The sequence below is a fragment of the Euphorbia lathyris genome, chromosome 2, assembly GCF_963576675.1.
Source record: "Euphorbia lathyris chromosome 2, ddEupLath1.1, whole genome shotgun sequence".
Taxonomy (NCBI): Eukaryota; Viridiplantae; Streptophyta; class Magnoliopsida; order Malpighiales; family Euphorbiaceae; genus Euphorbia; species Euphorbia lathyris.
Window position 1 is genome coordinate 51,067,117 of NC_088911.1, and position 21,376 is coordinate 51,088,492.

At 38.8% G+C, this 21,376-nt stretch overlaps 1 long non-coding RNA gene across 2 annotated transcripts; it reads right to left on the reverse strand.

The window, feature by feature from the left end:
- Positions 1-958: 958 nt before the first annotated feature.
- Positions 959-3,907, reverse strand: LOC136218164 (uncharacterized). 2 transcript variants are annotated; one of them, XR_010683664.1, is made up of 4 exons: positions 3,723-3,907; positions 3,550-3,644; positions 2,728-2,887; positions 959-2,239 (listed from the first exon to the last, which is right to left on the reverse strand). It is a non-coding gene; the product is annotated as an uncharacterized lncRNA (long non-coding RNA). The 2 variants fall into 2 exon arrangements; XR_010683663.1 differs by having other exon boundaries at positions 960-2,226.
- Between the last annotated feature and the right edge of the window lie 17,469 nt (positions 3,908-21,376).

Consider the following 21,376-nt stretch of genomic DNA (forward strand, 5'->3'; position numbering starts at 1 on the left):
CGAGCTCTTCCCATGACGTGATGGATCCCACCTCCAATGAGTGTAGCCATTCCAATGCCTGTCCTGTCAATGAAAAAGGAAACAATTTCAGTCTCACAGCCTCAACGGGAACACCATTTTGCCGAGAGGTATCGGCACACATAAGAAATTTATCCAAATGTTCGTTGGGGTTCTCATGGAGTTCCCATCCGAATTGACCACATTGTTGTATCAATTGGATCATTCCGGTCTTGATCTCGTATGGGTTGGCTGGGATCGTGGGAGCGACAATGCCATTACGATTCTGGGGGCGATGCGGAGCGAGGATTTCCATCATCGAACGCGTATCATTTCCCCCGCGGACGTTGTTCACGTGTGGCCTTTGGTTTCCGTCGGGTTGGTTGACCTCGGCGTTGGGGTTTGCCATTTTCTCTTTTCGAATCCTACAAAGAGTACGTTCAATTTCAATATCAATAGGAATAAGAGAATCACTTTTAGATCGGGTGTTCATAAAGTAAAACAAGTATAAAAGATTATCAACAAGAAAGAATAATGTTAGTCAAAATATATATAAACAATTTATACAAAAAGAATGCTTAAACTAACAATGAAACGTTTTTGTCTAATATTGTAGGAGATTATAAATCCCCGGCAACGGCGCCAAAAACTTGATGTGCGCGGCGCCTAGTGTGAGCTTTTCTTACGACGATTAAATGTGTATTGCGGTGAATGCGCTATGAATATGGATGTGGTCTTTTAAATGTTCTTAGCTCTACTAGACACTACGACTACTTAGGGGCAAGTGTACCCCGTCGTATCAAGTAATAATCCGGTTAAGACCGGGTATCGAATCCACGAGATTTATAATTACAAGTATTAGACGACTCGGTTTCGTATGTTATTTAAGCGGCGATTACTTTGGGGGTGAAGTAAGATACAACTACACACTATCCTAACTATTGGCGACTCGAATTTGTGTAGCTAAAACCCTATGAAGTGGGATGAGTATCGATAAGTTATAACCACGATAAATAATGACTCTAAATGTATACAGATAGTAAATTACTCTTGCAAAGACGACTAAGTATAGTAAAACCGACCCGTGAAGCACTTAGACTACGTGATTCCTAGTCAAAGCGTGTCTAAAGCGGGGGAATTAGAAACTAGGGCCCGTAAGTTCCATGGCTTGTCAATTCCTACGGTTTCCAGTTTGTCACTTCCGGTAGGGCAACACCTATATAACTCCCTAAAGATAGCCCGAATGGCGTCGAAAATCGCGTTCTCCTACACAATAATCAATTATCAATATCAAAACAAGTAGCAAACACTAACACGTAGAGGGAAATAGAGATTATAAATCATGAAATTATAAATATGAAATGTATATAAATGGAATACAACCAAACCTAGTACATAGGAAGAGTACAAGCTAATTAGCACGTAAAATGGGAGAATCCGCCCTTGAAACTAGCTAACCGGACTCAAAGCCGTCTCCTAGGTCGTGGAGGTGGAACTCTCGAGCTTGGTGACGAATGGTGGAGCGGAACTTTGATGGAATGCCGGAACAACCGAACAAGCTCTCGAGGTGGAGAGTTTAGCTACAAAAATTGAATCTATACTACAACAAGTAACAAAACAAGTATAGTAGCTCTCTAATGTGTAATTATTTCTTGGTTCGTCTCAAATGAAGTTCAAGAGCTTCCTATTTATAGACATCAAGCAAGGGCAAGTTTGTAATTTCATAAAGCACAAGTATGAAGCAACATTATTTGGTGCAGAAATCCCATGATACACCCCGCGTAAATGCCCATTCCGTCAGAAATCTCCTGCATGTGGACCAATTCGTTGTCTCGTTGTCTCAAGCACGCCCTGCGTAAAGGATTGTATGCCCCGCGTGTTTGAGTCTCTGAAGTTTTATTGCTTGAATTGGTGCTTTTACGCCGTGCGTAGCTGAAGTACGCCCCGCGTAAAAGAGTCTCTGATCTTTTTACGTTGAAGAACTGCCTTTTACGCCTCGCGTATATGGTGATACGCCCCGCGTATGGAGAGTTGACTCTGGGAGACAGTGCAGTCTGACTTTCAGGATTAGGCCAATTATTGCCGACATGTGGCATACGCCCCGCGTAGAGTGAGTCAATTCCACATGGCTCCTACGGATAAAGCAATTATTGCTGACACCATGTTTCACGCCCCGCGTAAGGGATGATACGCCCCGCATATGGAGTGGATTTTGCTCCTTTCTTGTACCTGAAATACAAATCTTGAGAGCCGAGTTAGCTTGACGTTTTTATTTCGTAAACTAATCAAAAGCATGGAAAATTAACTGAAAGTACGAGATTTATTTTTATTTCCTTATTTTATCAAAAACACTTTATTTTTATAATTAAACTTATTTATTTTATCCAAAATCAACCCGTAAATCACACTAAAAGATAGGGGTAAAATACCCCTATCACTGTTGAATTGTGTTCTCTCTAACTTTGACACTCATGACATCAAGATTGAGTGATGCTTATTCGAATTCCTTCATATCTAACTTAAATCAACACAACAAGCAAGTTGGTGCCTTTTTTCACAAGATTTAATATAATAACACAAAACACTTCGGGAAGAGATGATTAACTAACTTAAACACCAATAGCTAAAGGCAATACAAAAGCTCAATTTGTAACAAATGCTCCCAAGAAATCAATTGCAATTCTCTAAATATACACATAAAAAGAAATGAAACAGATACAGTAAACATACCATAATGCAATCTACAAAGAACCTAGAAACCCAATGCTCCTCCAACAGTAAAAATTCCTGCTGTTTGCCTCATTAATCTGGAGCAAGGCTTACAATCCGACCTCATCAACTCGCCATCAGAGAACCCAAGGAAGCGTCTTAACGCCATTTATCCCTAAATCTTCCATCATATATCATGGTGATAACATTGTTAAGCAAAATCAAATTAAAGTCCTATTAAGCGTCTACAATAAAAAAATAACATAAAAATCTTTCAGTGCGGCATTTTGTCGAACATTTAGGTAGCAACTAAGCAGAAATTAAAATACATAGTAAATCTGCCCTAACCATATATCATATTGATAACATTGTAAGAGAAAATGAAATTGAAGTGCTATCAAGCTTCTACCATAAAGATAGGATGAATATTTTTTAGTGAGGCATTTTGTCAAACAGTTAGGGATCAACTAAACAGAATTGAAACACATAGCTTTGCTTCAACAAATGACCAAAGAATCCAACTTTGGAGAAGGAAAGAAGAATTCTCTTATCCAACGTAATATGCATAGAATTGCTTCAATTGAGCATTTCATCGAACAGGTAATGTGCATAAAATTACTTCAATTATGCATAAAATTGATTCTGACTGGGCATTTCATCAAACAGGTAATATGCATAAAATTTCTTCGATTGAGCGTTTCATCAAACAGGTAATATGCGTAAAAGTGACAGGTTTTTGAAGATCGATTGAGAAAGAAAAGCTAACAAAATAAAATTACCCATTATTCTAGTATTTCAGGAAAGAAAATAACAAACAGAAAAGAGAAAGAGAGAAGATTGTACCTGTTTAGGAACTTAGAACCGTATGTAGTATCGCTGAAGAACCCTATTGAAATAACTCTTCAATGGCTTGTTCGCTTATTTATAGACTCCGACAACTGAGTTATAAATAGTAATTACCAAGTAAAATATAAAGCTCGGCCTATTTTCAATAAGTAAGAACATATATACCGTACCTTTGCACAGAAAGAAGGAAGAACAGAGTGCGATGAAGAAGAAGAAGCAGAGGCGAGCGATCAAGAAGAAGCAGAGGCGAGGCGACGCTGATGAGGAAGAAGGAGCAGAGGCGAGCGATGAGGAAGAAGCAGATGGTGACTGCCATTGTGAAATTAAAATTAGGGCACTTAGAAGGTTAGATGGATATTGGGATTTTTAGTTTCTAATATTTAGATTTTTAGTGTTGTTGCTGTAAATTAGTTTTATTTAGTGCTGTAGATGTAAATTAGTCTTATTTATTTTTATTTGTATTATTTTATAGTAAATTTTTTATAATTTTGTTATTCATCCGATTTTTGAGCCGCCTAACCCGTTTAATCCGACTTACCCGCCTAGTCCGACTTACTCCGACTTGAACCGCCTAGACGGTAATATATCGGACCCCCCGACTTAACCCGTCTAGTTATAAAAAAATCGGCATGTGTTGTAAAATTTTTATTTTATTTTATCTTGGATCCTTGTTGGGACTTGAGATGAATATATCTCATACCCTCTACAATATTACATATGTGTTAAATTGTTGAATTATGATTAATTACTATTAATTCTTAATACAATGAAATAAGAGAGTGAGAATTGTTGATTTTTAAATAGGTTAAGGGCTTGATTGATAATTTTAATAGTTTGGGGAGTTAATTGATTTTCAAGGTATAGTTTAGGGGCCAATATGAACTATATGCCTATTTAGAATTATTAATACAATAAACAAACGATTAATTTTGTAAAGATAACACATTCTTTGTGTCGCATTTATAAAAGCGTGTCACAAAGATAACACACTCCTTGTGTCGCTTTTATAAAAGAGCGTCACAAATTTGCTCTTGTGTCACACTATAAGATAGGCGATACAAGAAGTAACACGTTTGTGACGCACGCTCTTAAAGCACGACACAAGTGATGACACAAAATACTTAGTTGTATCGCGTTTACAAAATGCGCGACACTAGTTACTCTATTGAGTCGCTTTATCTTCAAGTGCGACACAAGAGGTGCGACACAAGTGAGCATTTCTGTACTAGTGTAAGAAAGATGGGCATATTGAGCGGTTTGTAGTTCAGCATGTGCCAAATGAAGCACTGCTCAAAGTTTGAGGCTGAGGAGGAGGAGTTGACCTTGGGAAAGAGGTAGTTGGTCAGGATGTAGTGTGCTTGTTTTTTAGGCTGACCCATGCTGGTACTAGAGATCTCACCTTTGTGGTTTTTGGGTTTACAGAACTCGGCAACGTACTCAACCCGCTTATAATCATTTGTGCATCGCAGTTCTGCACCTTCTGCTTTAAGCTTTAGCAGAATAGGAAGGTAAGAGGGGGTGATGGTGATCTCCTTATTCTTAACCTTAGTGACCAGATAGTCATCGTCATCGTCAGCGACTTTTAGGTTCTCGTAGAATTCCTTTACCAGTTATGGGTAAGTTGTTCCAGGGAGAGAGAAGAGTGTGGTCCACCCATTCTTTGAAATCCAATCGTAGAAGGGTTTTTCTTCTTCGATGAAGCTCCTGGAAAACCATCGAGAATAGGCTTTTTATGCTGTTGAAAACTGGGAAGAACTTCCTTTCCCTGGGTTTCTTGTTTTTCTTCTCCTTCTTCTTTTTCTTTGAAGGAGTTATTTGGTCAGTTTGGGGGTTCTCACCGAGGATGCTGACCTCGTCCATAGGTTGGTCAAGCTGACCATGGGTCTATTCCCAAGACTCTGAGGAAGTCTCGTGATATTCCTGCTTAGCAGGAGAGGGAGGATTAATGTCGGAGCGGTTGTCATCGTATTGCTCCCCGGAGATATTCTGGGAATCGTTCAACATGGTGTTCTTGAGGATTTTTGAGAAACTTAGATGATTTGAGAGTTTAGAGAGAGAGATCAAGTGCGAAATTATCAAGCGTAAATAAAGATTAGTGGGAAATCGTCCACTATTTATAGCCAGTGCGTGTTGATCTGATAGGTCAGAATGGCGGTTCGTTTTTGAATCAATCAACGACATTTAATTCTGACATTAATGACAGATTCGGCGCATGGGTTTCTAATCATTACACTTACGTCATCCTAGGTGGCTACTCAAATACGCGTGCAAGCATTAAGTGCGCAAGTTGTTTTACTCAACATCTAGGATACTAAACGTTTGGGGTTCTGAGTGTATAGTTTAGCGCAGAAGGGATTCATATCATGTGTGGTAACTCAGCAGTTAGCAATCACTTAATATATATAGCAACTCAACAAGTAGTGATTTCATAACATTCATATCTACTCAGCATATGACAGTTACTCAACATGTAATAATCACTCGGTATGATATAATCACTCAACATACTCAGAATTTTATTGAAGAGGATTAGACATACCGATAGCTTCCCTTAGTATGCTGAACTACTCACGAGCCAATGGCTTCGTGAAGATATCTGCAAGTTGTTCATCTGTTGGAACATAGGTCGGCTTGATCTCACCTTTGAGTACATGATCTCTGATGAAGTGATGCCTAATGCTGACATGCTTCATCCTGCTGTGTTGGATTGGATTTTTCGATAAGTCAATGGCACTTTTGTTGTCACATCTGACTTCAATTGTTTTGGTTTGAACTCCATAATCATCCAGATGTTTCTTGATCCATAAGACTTAGGCAACACAGCTTCCAGTAGTAGTGTACTCAGCTTCAGTTGTTGACAGGGCAACTGACGACTGCTTTTTACTGAACCAAGACACTAGACAGCTTCCAAGGAAATGACATCCTCCTGAAGTGCTTTTTCGCTCAAGTTTGTCTCGTCCATAGTCAGCGTCAGTGTATCCAATAAGTGTGAAATCGTTCGTGTTGGGATACCATAAACTTGCATTCACTGAGTTTTGCAAATATCTAAGGATTCTTTTTACAGCTATGTAGTGAGATTCCTTAGGGTCAGCTTGATATCTTGCGTAGTAACATACTGAGTACTGTATATCTGGCCTACTTGCCGTTAGATAGAGTAGAGAGCCTACCATACCTCGATATAATTTGATGTCTACTGACTTACCTTTTTCATCAGCACAAAGCACAGTGTCAGTACCCATTGGGGTAGATATTGGCTTACAGTTTTCCATATCAAACTTCTTCAATATCTCCTTGGCATACTTTGTCTGGCTAATGAAGATGCCATTCTTGCCTTGTTTGATTTGAAGTCTAAGGAAGAAGTTGAGTTCTCCCATCATTGACATCCCAAACTCAGTTTGCATCTGCTTGCTAAATTCCTTGCACATTGACTCATTAGTAGCACCGAAAATAATATCGTCAACATATATCTGTGCCAACAGGGTATCTTTACCCTTTTTCTTAATGAATAAGTTGTGTCAGCTTTTCCTCTGACATAGTTTCTGGTCAACAGAAAGCTGGTCAGCCTTTCGTACCAAGCACGTGGTGCTTGCTTCAGGCCGTACAGAGGCTTTTTGAGTTTATAAACATGGTTTGGGAATTTTGGATCGTCAAACCCTGGAGGCTGACTAACATAAACCTCTTCATTTATAACTCCATTAAGAAATGCACTTTTAACATCCATTTGGAACAATTTAAAATTCATAAAGCTAGCACATGCACACAATATTCTTATAGCTTCTAATCTAGCTACGGGTGCAAAGGTCTCACCATAGTCAATACCTTCCTGCTGACTGTAACCTTGAGCTACAAGTTTGGCTTTGTTCCTGACTACATTTGCTTGTTCATCTAGCTTATTACGGAATACCCATTTTGTTCATATGGTCTTTTGATTCTTTGGTTTAGGCACTAGATCCCATACTTCATTTCTCTTGAATTGATCGAGCTCCTCTTGCATCGCATTTATCCAGAATTCATCGTTTTCAGCTTCTGAGAAGTTTCTTGGTTCAGGAACTGACACGAAGGCTACATTGCTGAGATATCTCCTGAGTTGATTTCTGGTCATCAGGGTGTTCTCAACGGCGTCAAGAATGCTATTTTCAGAGTGTCCTCTTGGAACCTTGATCTCATTTGGTAGTGTAGTGTCTTCAGGGATAGGTGTTTCAACATTTTCTGCAGGATTATATTGGCCAGCAAAGATAATTTCAGGTTCATTCTTACCTTTGGTCAGCCCTTGAGATAGTGACTCAGTGGCTCCATTTTGGTCAGCGGAAGCTGAGCATATGTCATCTTCGGCAGGCTGACTTATCTTCCCTGCAGGGTCAGTTTCATCGAATTCAACATGTACATACTCTTCTAAGACCTGAGTTCGTTTATTAAACACCCTATATGCTTTGCTGTTTGTTGAGTACCCTAAGAAGATAGCTTCATCAGCTTTTGAATCAAACTTAGCAAGGTTGTCTTTAGTATTCAGAATAAACCATTTGCAACCAAAGGCACGAAAATATCCAATGTTGGGTTTTCGTCCTTTGCAAAGTTCATAAGGGGTTTTCTTAAGTATAGGTCTTACTAAAGCCCTATTGAGTATATAACAGGCTGTGTTGACAACTTCACCCCAGAAATACTTTGGAAGCCTATTCTCACTCAGCATTGTCCTAGCTATTTCAACTAAGGTTCTGTTCTTCCTCTCAACTACCCCATTTTGTTGAGGAGTTCTAGGAGCAGAAAAATTATGGTCAATGCCGCTGACTTCACAGAATTCATCAAACTGTTGATTTTTTAATTCTCCACCATTATCACTTCGGATGTGAGCTAATTTTAGGTCTTTATCATTTTCAAGTTTTCTTACCAGTGTTGAGAACATCTCAAAAGCTTCATCCTTGATACTCAGTAGGATGATCCAAGTGTACCAAGAAAAGTCATCTACAATGACCAAGGAAAATCTCTTACCACCCAAGCTCAGCGGCTGGACTGGTCCGAAAAGATCCAAGTGTAGTAACTCTAATGGACGCTTGGTTGAGTTGAGACTACATTTTTACTTTGAAGAGACTTTTTGGTTTGTTTACCTTGCTGACAAGCATTACACAATTGATCCTTCTCAAACCTGAGTTTGGGCAATCCCTCAACTAATTGCTTTCTTGCTAATTTGGCAAGGAGGTCCATGCTTACATGACCAAGTCTCTTATGCCATAGCCAGGAATTATCTTCCTTTGACACTAAGCATATATTCTTTGAAAACTTCTTTTCTAGGTTTAGCATGAAAACGTTTTCAACACGAGGGGCAGCTAAAATCAACTCATTTGTTTTTCCCTCGAGTATCCTACACTTAGTGGCATCAAATACAACATTTCTACCGCTGTCACACAGCTGAGCTACGCTCAGTAGTTTATATTTAAGACCCCTGACTAGGGAGACTGACTCAATAGTAGGATTACCACCAACAGTACCTAACCCTACTATCTTACCCTTTTTGTTGTCTCCAAAACTTACATTTCCTCCTCGTTTATGCACAAATGTGATGAACTGAGTTTCATCACCAGTCATATGCCTTGAGCATGCACTGCCAATGTACTATAACTTTGACTTCTCAGCACACCTCAGGCTTACCTGCAATTGAACTAGTTATCTTTAGGTACCTAAGTCTTTTTGGGTTCTCGTTTGTTAGAGTCAACAGGTGATGCATCATATTTAATTTTGTGACGACATACATTTATAGTGTGGCCATCTTTCCCACAAAAGTCACAATAAACTACCCTTTGGGGGCATTTCCATTTTTGGTCAGCACGATGGTGCTGAGCATACCAACACACTTTTATAGTGTGTCCTTTCTTTCCACAACAGTCACACTGACTGTTCGGCTGAGTGTACCGTCTTTGTTGACTCGTACTTGAATATTCAGTCTTTGAATAGAACCTTTTCTTAGCCGATGAACTCAGCTGGTTCTGTATGGATGTGATGTCCTTTCTCAGCTTCTTAGAGTCTGATTGGACTTCAGAGACAAATCTGTGCATGATTTTTAGATTTTCATCTTGCCTGGTATTGTCCTGGAGAAGATGTCGAAGGTCACTGAGTTTGACCTCTTCAATCTCATCACACCGCCTGCTGAGTGCTCGTATTTTCTTGTTACACTTTTTGATAAGTGTATACAAATCACTCAGGGCATTAGTCATTTCATTTCTGAGCAGAGATAGGGACATTACCTCAGTTGAGTGTTCCTCATGGTCAGATCCACCAGAGTGGTCAGCTTGCTTAGAATGGCATAGGTCAGCAGATTCGTCAGCCATGAAACATATGTTTGCTGACTCGGTGGCATCAGCTTCTGACGAGGTTGACTCATCACTGTCACTCCATGTGGCCACCATTGCCTTTCTGCTGTTCTTCTTTTCTTTCTTCAGAGTGGGACAGCTTGATTTAATATGCACAACTTGATGACATTCAAAGCAAGTAACAGGCTTTGAGTTGTCTTTCTTATGTCTACTGTCGCTGGACTCAGCTTTGTATTTGTCACTTTTCTTGAATGACCTTCTGTTGTATTTGTCATTCTTTCGAAACAGCTTCTTCATTTTTCTGGTGAACATAGCCATTTCCTCATCATCTGATGAGTCAGCATCAGTTGAGTCAGCTTTCATGACAAAGGATTTTTGCTTCTTATCATCAGACTTTTCTTTCACTTCAAAGTTCTTCAATGAGATCTCGTGGGTCAGCAGAGATCTAATGAGTTCATCATATTTATATGTGGTCAGGTCCTGAGCTTCTTCTACAGTTGTTTTCTTTGCTTGCCAGCTTTTAGGGAGACTTCTCAGAATCTTCTTCACCTGTTCTTCTTTAGTGAAGTTCTTGCCGAGTCTTTTAAGCTCATTGATTATGTTGGTGAATCTTGCATTCATCTCAGAGATTTCCTCATTATCATTCATCTCAAACAGCTCGTACAGCCGCATATATTGATTCACTTTAGACTCTTTGACCTTACTGGTTCCTTCATAAGTAACCTCCAACTTCTTCCAGATTTCCTGTGATGACTCACAACCCGAAATCTTATCGTACTCTGTAGCATCTAACGCACAGTGAAGCATATTGATAGCCGAAGCATTATTTTGTAATTTATTAAGGTCATCTTCTGACCACTTAGCCTCGCTTTTGACAGTTTTTACACCGTCAATGATTTCATAAGGAACAAAAGGGCCTTGGACTATAGCTAGCCATGCACTCATATTTGTTGCCTGAATGAAGTTTTTCATCCTGTTCTTCCAAAATGTATAATTAGATCTAAAGAACAGAGGAGGCCGACTAATAAATAATCCCTCAGGGAGTATCAGAGTTGTTTGATTTCCTAGAAGGAAACGAGTGCTGTTCTCATTCATTACATGGATCAGCTCAAGATAGTTTTATCTTGATTAGTGAGCTATTAGGCTCTGATACCACTTGTTGGTCCCGTGTAATGTAATAAGTTTAGTTCCAGGGGGGTTAGGAACTAATATAACTTTTTCGCTTAATAATGCTGACTTAATTGGATGTTTGATAATCTAACTTAGTTTTAGGTCAGCAAGGCTGAGTGATATGTGAAACAGCTTTAATCAGATGCTGACTAGATTTGTTTTAGTTGTGAGTTGGGAAATAACACTTAAGTCAGTTTCCAACTCAGCACTCAGATTACTCAGCTTCAGCTCGTACAAATTATTTACTGAGTAATTTTAAGCAAGCAACACATACATATATATATATATATAATATATATATATATATCAAGAGAAAGGGTTAGAAGTTACTCAGTAGACTTATCCTGGTTCGGCCTCTCCGCCTACGTCCAGTCCCCGGAATCCTTCCGAGCTTTTTCAATCCTCTACTGAGCTCTTTAAAGGTAGAGCACAAACCTTTTACAATAGCAACTGAGTATGCAAGAGTACCATCCTCTATTCGTCTACTCAATCCTATCTACCACTGAATACTATAACCGAGTATTCAGATTTTCTCTACCACTGAGTACTATAACCGAGTACTCAACTTCACTCTTCCAACCTTTTACAAATGATACAAGATTTATTCTCACTAAATGAAGAACACTTTAGATGAATAAAATCACTCTAGACTTTTACACAATGATTGGAGTTTGGTGTAAGAGCTTGCTTTTTCTTTTCAGACAGCTTCTATTTTGTATCTTTGACTTAGTGAAGATTTGCTTGTCTGTCTATATCTCTTGTATGTATGTGTTGATCCAAGTGATGATTTGGCCTATTTATAGTAATCTTTGGGGTGCCAATGATTTGAATTCCGACATAGCCATTGTAGGAAGAACGGTATTCTTCCTCATCACGTGGTCAGCTTCTAGAGCTGCAGGCCAATCTTGTCTTCTGTTTTCACCAGGAGCCAGGTTTGCCAGATTCGTCTTCTTGCGCCAGGTTTTGTCTTCTAGCAAAAAGTCAGATGGTCCATGCATCTCGAAAAGGTCCTTAAGATGGATTTTCGAGGCTTCTGATTCGTTTCAGAAATTTTCCAGACCTTATCTTCCAAGTTGACGGATTATTGATGCTGACTTGATTATTACTCATCGGCTTCGCCTACAAGCTTTTCTGAAGAAGACATTTCTTTCGCAAAGCTGAGTTGTATTCCACTCAGCTTCTGCAGTGTGTCTTACTTATGCTGACTTTGTTCTGTCTTTCTTTTATAGACTTTAAGTTCCTGTTCTCGTTAGTTAACTTACTCAACATTGAACAAACACATTAGTATAATTGATAACAACCCAAATTATTCTTGAATAAGGAATAAGGGAAAATTAATAGAAATAATGGCAAACCATTATTCCTTCTAAAAGAGATATTTATACATGATTAATGTGGAATTAATGATAATTAATGCAGGGGCGAATATGCAAATAATGAGGAAAAGGAAGGAGTCTCTAGCATTATGCCACGCCACGTGGACCATGGCGAGATACGCCATAACGAGATACGCCCGATGAGAGCGAGTAGCGGAGACCCGCCATAGCTCTCAAGGAGAGCGTACATACGCCTTGACGGATCAAAGAATATGAAAAGGGATATTCATCTTACTGATAGAATATTATCCCAAGGACCAAAAGGGATATTCACCTTGAGAACGCCGCAAGAAGAACCGGATGGCGGATCTCCACGGTTCGGTTCAGTGAGATCCGCTGACGAACCTATGAGGCGAATCTCCTCTTTCACCTGATTCATCACAGTAATGGCTAACCGCCGACTCGGCCATAAAGACCATTAATGAGCTATCAACCAGTAACCGCCAGCTTAAAGGTAACCAGTAACCGCCATTAATGGAGCATTAATGGAGACCTTCTAGTTGCTGAAGGTTACGACTTCCTAGCTATATATAGCCTACATCCCTAGGCTATCAAGGTACACTTTTACTTACCCTTTGTCAATTCAGTTTGCTCTCTTGTTCTTCCTTACTGACTTTGGCATCGGAGTGTCCCCGGCCGATCCCAACGGCGCCTCACAGGGAAGTGCTCCGATCAAGGATTTTTCCACAAGTTATCAATTGGTGCGGTGAAGGTGGATCTCTAACAAACAGAAGATCACAAAATCTTGATTGTATAGAGTTTCACAAAGAACAAAACAATGGAGTCAACAGAATAGAAATCACAATCTCAAACTTTGGCTCAATCAGTACAACAAATCTATCCAAAGATACAGTTCTCCATATATTGGTGGGAAAGAGTTTTCTACATTAAATCTGGAATTTTATGATGAAAAAGATAAGTTTCCTCCCCTTTCTTATTCCATTTTTAATTAAAGAAAATTGAGATCCCTCACTCTTATAAAGTGCTATGAATATCATTACATGTTATTATGATAAATCTAATAAATTGTGAAAGATAAAGTAGTAGACACAAATCTTTCATTAAATCTTGCATGCTTACTACGCCCTCATATTTTTATGCATGACAAGTGTAATATGCCATTATCATTGAATTAGTACAAGATGCATGTATAAGACCCGTAATCTTGGGATTTACAAAAAATTCATCCATTCAATGTGATTTTGTCATTTGACATTAAAATATCATAAAAGGGCTCATGTAATTACAAATGATTTAGATCTGGTCGGTCTTTTGGATGAACATGCATATAACTATTAGAAGAAATTATATAAAAAAATTATATTTGGTTTTTCCTTGTACAATTCACCATCTATATATGGCTTTTCTCCTATATAGTACTTTTAATATCAGAAATTCATATTTTTTAATATTGTTTTGTCAAACAGTTATTTCATTCCCTTTTTTACAATGATGTGTCTATTCATATAAAAACTGTTTATTTGACATTGTTAGAATTTCTGTTACCAACACAAGAGACTTGAAAATATTGAGTCTATTTGTAACTATCCTGTAATTGTCCCTAACTATTAAGGCCATTATGGGCTGATGAATTACCAAATTGGATAAACAAAACTTTCATACCCTGAGCTAACTACAAAATAGTGCAAGTGTCAGTTTTGGATCAGAACATTAATTTATGTAAAATTCTTAGGATATGCATGATAATTCCTTAGAGATTGTTTGGATGATGGTATATGAAGGTATGTGAGGATGAATTTTGGGTAATTTTCCATACACATCGAATTGGAGGAGAATCATGGTACATGTATTTTTTCTTCCAAAATTACCCTTTGTATTTATTTTATTTATACAAATGAAATGATATAAGAGTAATTTCATATATAACTACATTATTAAACCATCACTTACCTTACTTTAATTATATTTCATCCAAACGAGGCATTAATGATATCTGAATGCCATTAATGTACGGATGTACAATATTAATTGCAAGTAAATAGCAACCATGTAAGATATCTTACCCAATATAGAATGTTATAACTTTTATGACGTTTAAAATAAATATGCTATCTTGGATATTAATGCGCATTGAAATACAAAAGGACATTATTCTTAAACCATTCTCATTATGGTTATTTATTAAGAAATTCATTATGATATTCATGTGCAGTAGCAATCTTTATGGTTATGACCGTTATACGTGATATTATTACTAAAACAAGCACGATTAAAATTCTATTATGAATTTGTTTGACATATAATATTTACTCGGTTTTATCCTTTGACTAAGTTCATTCTAGAGGCAGTGACCAACGTGAAGGAATTATTAAGTTGATTCCAAGATGAACTAAAAATTCCATAAAGAGAATTGCATCACACATGATATTTGCCAACAAGGCCAATGCAAACATTCTTTTGCTATGAAGTATGTTCCATGGATCAAGCCATTGATCCCCAAGGTAAGTGAATATAGCTTTTATGCCTTACCACAATCTTTTAATAATGGACAGAGTATGCCCCACTTCTGGAGTTCTTTTAGTGCTAACCCACAGGTACAAGGGAGTTGCTAATACTACAACCAGTGCAAACACTGATATGAAAAATAAAGCTCAATCCAAAGAAGTGTATATGCAGAGTCACTTCAGAAAAATTCATTGACTATGTCATCGGCCAAAAAGGAGTTAGAGCAAATCCAGATAAAATAAAAGCCTTACGAGGAAAAAGGTGAAAAGAGCGCCTAAATAAAAGCCATGCGAGGAAAAAGGTGAAAAGAGCGCCTAAATGAAAACCCCACAATGGGTGAGAAAGATCCAGAGGTTGAACGGGCGGATCATCATACTAGAAAGATTGTCAACAAGCATATCAAGGTATAAAACAATTCCTAGCAGAACCACCCTTGATGAGCAGACCAATCTGAAGGGGAGACCTGCATTTGTATCAATCTATCATGGATAAAGCTATATGCACCGTGGTTATTCAAGAAAAAGAAGGTCAGCAGTTCTCCATCTATTATGTTAGCAAAATGTTGAAGGATGCAGAGACAAGATATTCGAAGCTAGATAAAATGGCTCCCATGGTTGTGACAACATCCATCCGCGTTAAACCATAGCTCCAAGCATAACCTCAACATGATCGAGATCAAGATCAAGAGCCGGCTTCACCATCATGATTCAACATTGAACACACGGATGATGAGATTGAAAGACGAGGGCATACCGCTCTATATAGACAAGAGAACAATGCAGAAAGGTACGCCATCAAGTTAACATGAATTCGCCATTCACAGCACGGATCCTAGGGTACGAAGCGGACAGAATGTTTAAAGCTTCCAACTTGCCACAATATAAAAGAAAAGATTCAATATAAGCGGGACATTACATATCTCGAACCCAAAGGAGGGGAGCATGTAACCGTTGGAAGAAACGCCAAAGCGTACTACAGGTTGGCCACCACACCGAAGCTTGCTGGGAGCTGGCAAACTAGATAGCTTTGTCCAGAATAACAAATAACAAGATGACAAGCACAAAACAGATCCCAAAAATAAATTCGAAAGTGTCATTAATGTCATAGCAGATGGACCAGTGTATCAGCCACCCGTGGAAAAAGCAAAAATATCCGCTCTGGATAAAACATCCCTCCATTGCTCCTTTTGCAGAAACAGGTCCAGTAATCTCTCCACATGCAGATGCATTGGTAGTAACAATGGCGATTCAAGGATGGGAGATAAAATAAAACGAGTAAAGACATGGGCAGTTCTCGCAATGTCATCACCAAAGGTGCATTCGCCAAACTAAAAGTTGATCCGATCCAAATAGAAACAACCATTGTTGACATCATTGGAGTGACGGGTCACACTATCCAGACCAAGGGCCAGAGGTTGCAGCCCTAATTTCCATCCGTCGTCTGACAATGTACATTCCCACCAGTAAAGGAGGAGTAATGATTAGCGGGAACCAAAAGGTGGCTAAAGAGACTTATACTCGGCGTCACTATCAATCCGCCCACAATCCAAAGAGGACGAAGGTGAGAAATATTAACTTGTCACTACACCTTTGGGCGACACAGAAACGCTCCTTATTGCTGATGGAAAGCGGGTGCGGATCGCCAAAGGATTAAAACTTGAGATCAAAGAGGATGTTAAAAAAGTTCTCATTGAGTCTGAAAGCGTATTTACATAGGAGAATGAGATCCCCACAGGAGTAAGCCCAGATGTGATTACTCATAAGTTAAACATCATTGAGGATGCGGTTCTAGTTGCTCAGAAAAGACGGAACCATGGGCCTAAAAATCAGTATTTTTACATATTCTTATATGTGCATTAAACTGTTATAGTATCCTATATTTTATAATTTATTCTTTCTCGCCATACTTCTTATATTCATTTGCCTAGCTTTTAGTGCTGATATACGCCCAGTGGCTGGCGAATGAAAAGTTCCACAGGTGGATCAATTACCTCAAAGATAGGACAATTGATCCCATCACGGGCGGATCCCCTTTCCATAAAGATAAAAAGCACAGACCCTCAGGAGCTTTCAAATGAGCTCAACTCTCTCCTCAAAGACATGAAAAGGATTGACCACCATCAAAAGCGGGTTAAAATCATCTCAAACATGAGATCATTACACCCTCAACTTTCTCCTCAAAGATAGGAGAACATTCTCATGGGCGGATCCATCTTTAGATGATCACCATTCGAGAAAGAGTTAAAACATTCCTTGGACGCAAGGACTTTACACTCTCTCACTCCCTTCCCAAAGAAGGGTTCACAAGTCCTATGGGCGGATCGCTTCACCTCAAAGATAGGTAGCAAGTTGATCCCCTAGGTAGCTTTACTTCCTCTAGAAGGAATAGAACAGCTTCTAAACCTTCACAAAGGTTCACACATTGGGGTACGGCTGGCCACCTACCCTAAACAATCGGAGAAATCCTAAACCAGATTCTTGAAAATTACTTGCTAAAAGATATAATGCATTAGTAAAAATAGTTCTGGAAAGCCAAGGGTTCATCCAACTAATGAAGCCTCGTCTTCATCTCCAAGTAATGAAGCCTCATCTTCATCTCCAAATAATGAAGCCCCGTCTTCATCTCCAAATAATGAAGCCTCGTCTTCATCTCCAAATAATGAAGCCTCGTCTTCATCTCCAAATAATGAAGCCTCGTCTTCATCCAATCAATGAAGCCTCGTCTTCATCCAATCAATGAAGCCTCGTCTTCATCCAATCAATGAAGCCTCATCTTCATCCAATCAATGAAGCCTCATCTTTATCCAAACAATGAAGTCTCGTTTTCATCAAAGTAATGAATCCTCATCTTCATCATAGAAATAACAAAGTCTCGCCTCCACAAAATGCACAAAAGTCCCTAAATGGCTGATCATTCTTACTGATCCCTAAGGGCGGGTTATTCTCCTCAATATGGCAGAACTGAAGAAAATAAGTCCCTAAAGGCGAATCATAATCCTATGGGGTAGGAAAAAATGGTCCCATAAAGGGCAGGTTATTCCTTTCTAAAGGAAATATAACTCTCAAGAAGCCCCTAGAGGCTAACAATGGATACGGTTGGCCACCTATCCACGAAGAAGCAAAATCCCCTAAAAGCGTATCATATCCATATATGATCCCACATAGGGCGGATCTTGTTCATAAGATCCTGCATAAGGAAGCCCCAAAAGGCGCATCATTTCCATATATGATCCCCCATCTAGGGTGGGTCCACTTTCTTCCAAGATAGAAAAATAAAACACCATTTAGACAGCCCTAAAGAGCTTTTTATACCTTTAGGGGGGGCTTCTGATAACAACCCAAATTATTCTTGAATAAGGAATAAGGGAAAATTAATAGAAATAATGGCAAACCATTATTCCTTCTAAAAGAGATATTTTACATGATTAATGTGGAATTAATGATAATTAATGCAGGGGCGAATATGCAAATAATGAGGAAAAGGAAGGAGTCTCTAGCATTATGCCACGCCACGTGGACCATGGCGAGATACGCCATAACGAGATACGCCCGATGAGAGCGAGTAGCGGAGACCCGCCATAGCTCTCAAGGAGAGCGTACATACGCCTTGACGGATCAAAGAATACGAAAAGGGATATTCATCTTACTGACAGAATATTATCCCAAGGACCAAAAGGGATATTCACCTTGAGAACGCCGCAAGAAGAACCGGATGGCGGATCTCCACGGTTCAGCTCAGTGAGATCCGCTGACGAACCTATGAGGCAAATCTCCTCTTTCACCTGATTCATCACAGTAACGGCTAACCGCCGACTCGGCCATAAAGACCATTAATGAGCTATCAACCAGTAACCGCCAGCTTAAAGGTAACCAGTAACCGCCATTAATGGAGCATTAATGGAGACCTTCTAGTTGCTGAAGGTTACGACTTCCTAGCTATATATAGCCTACATCCCTAGGCTATCAAGGTACACTTTTACTTACCCTTTGTCAATTCAGTTTGCTCTCTTGTTCTTCCTTACTGACTTTGGCATCGGAGTGTCCCCGGCCGATCCCAACGGCGCCTCACAGGGAAGTGCTCCGATCAAGGATTTTTCCACAAGTTATCAATAATTAAATCAAAGCACTTAAATTTAATTGTTTTAATCATGGGAATAATTTTGTCAAATCAAAATCATGTGGAAAGGTGTTTCAACAGTCTATGCGATCGGAACACCGGAAAATACTCATATATCCACGCCTGTAGTAGGGTCAAACATCCGCATATACCAGAACAGTCTCCTCTGCTCGCTATCCCCAGCTGGCGATATAACGTGGCAAGTGTAGCAGACCCCCATAAAAGTCCAGCTGCCCCTCTGACACCGCCATGAACCTCAGCAAGATGGGATGGTCTAATCCTATCGCCACTCTTGTCAACAAACAAAGTGGATCCGAGCATAAGCCACATCCACGCCGTGGCCCGAGTCGCGTCATCCCTACCATCGCTGGTAAGTCTGTGTACATCATCGACAAATACACCTCCACCACTCCAGTAATGTCGGGTCGGCGATAACAGGTCATCCAGATTCTCCCCGAACATCATCATGCACATGGCATGCAGTCGCTCAATATTGGGAGACTTGAACACCATCGCACTATCGATCGGGATACGCAGAATCTGCCATACATCGTGCAGTAGAATAGTCATCTCCCCAAACGGCATGTGGAAGGAGTTCGTATCGGGCTGCCACCGCTCCACGAACGCAGTTAACAGCGGAGTGTCGAGGTTCCTAAACATGGTGGATGGAAGGTGAGACAACCTAGTCTTCTCGATCATATCTTTCAGCTGTAAAATGACACATATACAATTACTGAATGTTTTTAGGTTTATAGTTAAAAATACAAATTAAAATAAATTTTGACAAACTAAATTATTCTTACCTCAAGTGACGCACCAGATAACCATACCCCCAAATTATGACATGCTGATGCTTTGTTGTAGTCAGAAATGACCGAAGCTCCCCTCCCAGCATCCGTGAGACAACATGTCCTATAAAACTAGGAATCACAGAACCATCAATGGGGTCACCATCCACCGGTCTAGAAACAATCCAGCTCTGGTCCTCACTAACTTTGGGACGTTTGCTGGTCCCTGAAATATAAAATTATACTAAAATTATAAAATTATACTAAAACTATACTAAAATTATACTAAAATTATACTAAAACTATACTAAAATTATAAAATTATATTAAAACTATACTAAAATATTACTAAAATTATAAAATTATACTAAAATTATAAAATTATATTAAAACTATACTAAAATATTACTAAAATTATAAAATTATACTAAAATTATGTTGGAAATTAGGCTAAGGTATAGCAGCGGAAATATAAATTTTTTAACCTATTTCCATTAACCATAGGATCCGTTAATCGTTATTTCATATATAGAGGGATAAGAAGAATTACCTTTTGATGATCAATCTACCGTTGTTAATGAAGTGCCCACAACTCTTCTCCGAGTTCCCAAACACGAAATAAAACACGGGAAGATTAATTTAGAATCAACTGTTGAATAGCAACCAAAGTAGATTGCCTCTAACTAATCAACACAAGATCAAGGATAAAAGAAATAGATGAAATCAATTGATCGGAAGGAAGCCGTAGAAAATCTCGTCTTCGAACTAGGGGTATCGAAATTTTATCTCTCTTGCACTATATGGATTTCGAAAATCTCAATAGGGGATTAGCTCTAGTGTTTCGAAAATCCCATAGGGTGGGGTATTTATAATCTCTTGTATCTAATCCCTAGTTAGATAGAATTAGGTTACTGAATAGGAATTCAATTCGGAATAGAATTCCTAATTATTATCTCATTATATATCTAATATATTAAGGATAATAATAATAACCTTATTGGATAATAATAGGAGTATTATAATCTAATTAAAACTCCTAACTTATTTATCTCTTAATTAATTTAATTCATAATCCTAATCCAATTAGGTTTAACAAAATCAAATCAATTATTCATGTATATCACTACATGAATTTCGACCCCCCTTGGTCCATGGGCCTTATTAGGCTCAATTGGGCTTCCATCAATTAATTAACATCTATCTCTCTTTTAGGTTCCAAGTCTTATGTGTGACCCATTAGGTTCTTATTGCTTCTAGCCGTATGCAACGTTATTAAATTAATTTTCAAAGAATTATATTTAATCTTTGCATAACGGAATGATGTACAGAGTATGTGATTAGCAAGTCCGTAATCATTCCCCCAGAGCTATAAGAAGACAGGTTGATTCTGTCGTTAACCTTTCCGTATTAGTTACAGTATAATTCGATCCTTTATCAACTACATCCTTGAACTGAATCTTATGACTATGGATGATGTCAAGTCACATATAGCGAGACGTTCGTTTTACTTGTACAGGCCGAGTCAACTCAAATAGATAGGTTAAGTGAAATCTGTATTTCAAGTCTTAAGCTATCACCTTGCAAGGATTTAGAGTCGAGTCTTCCA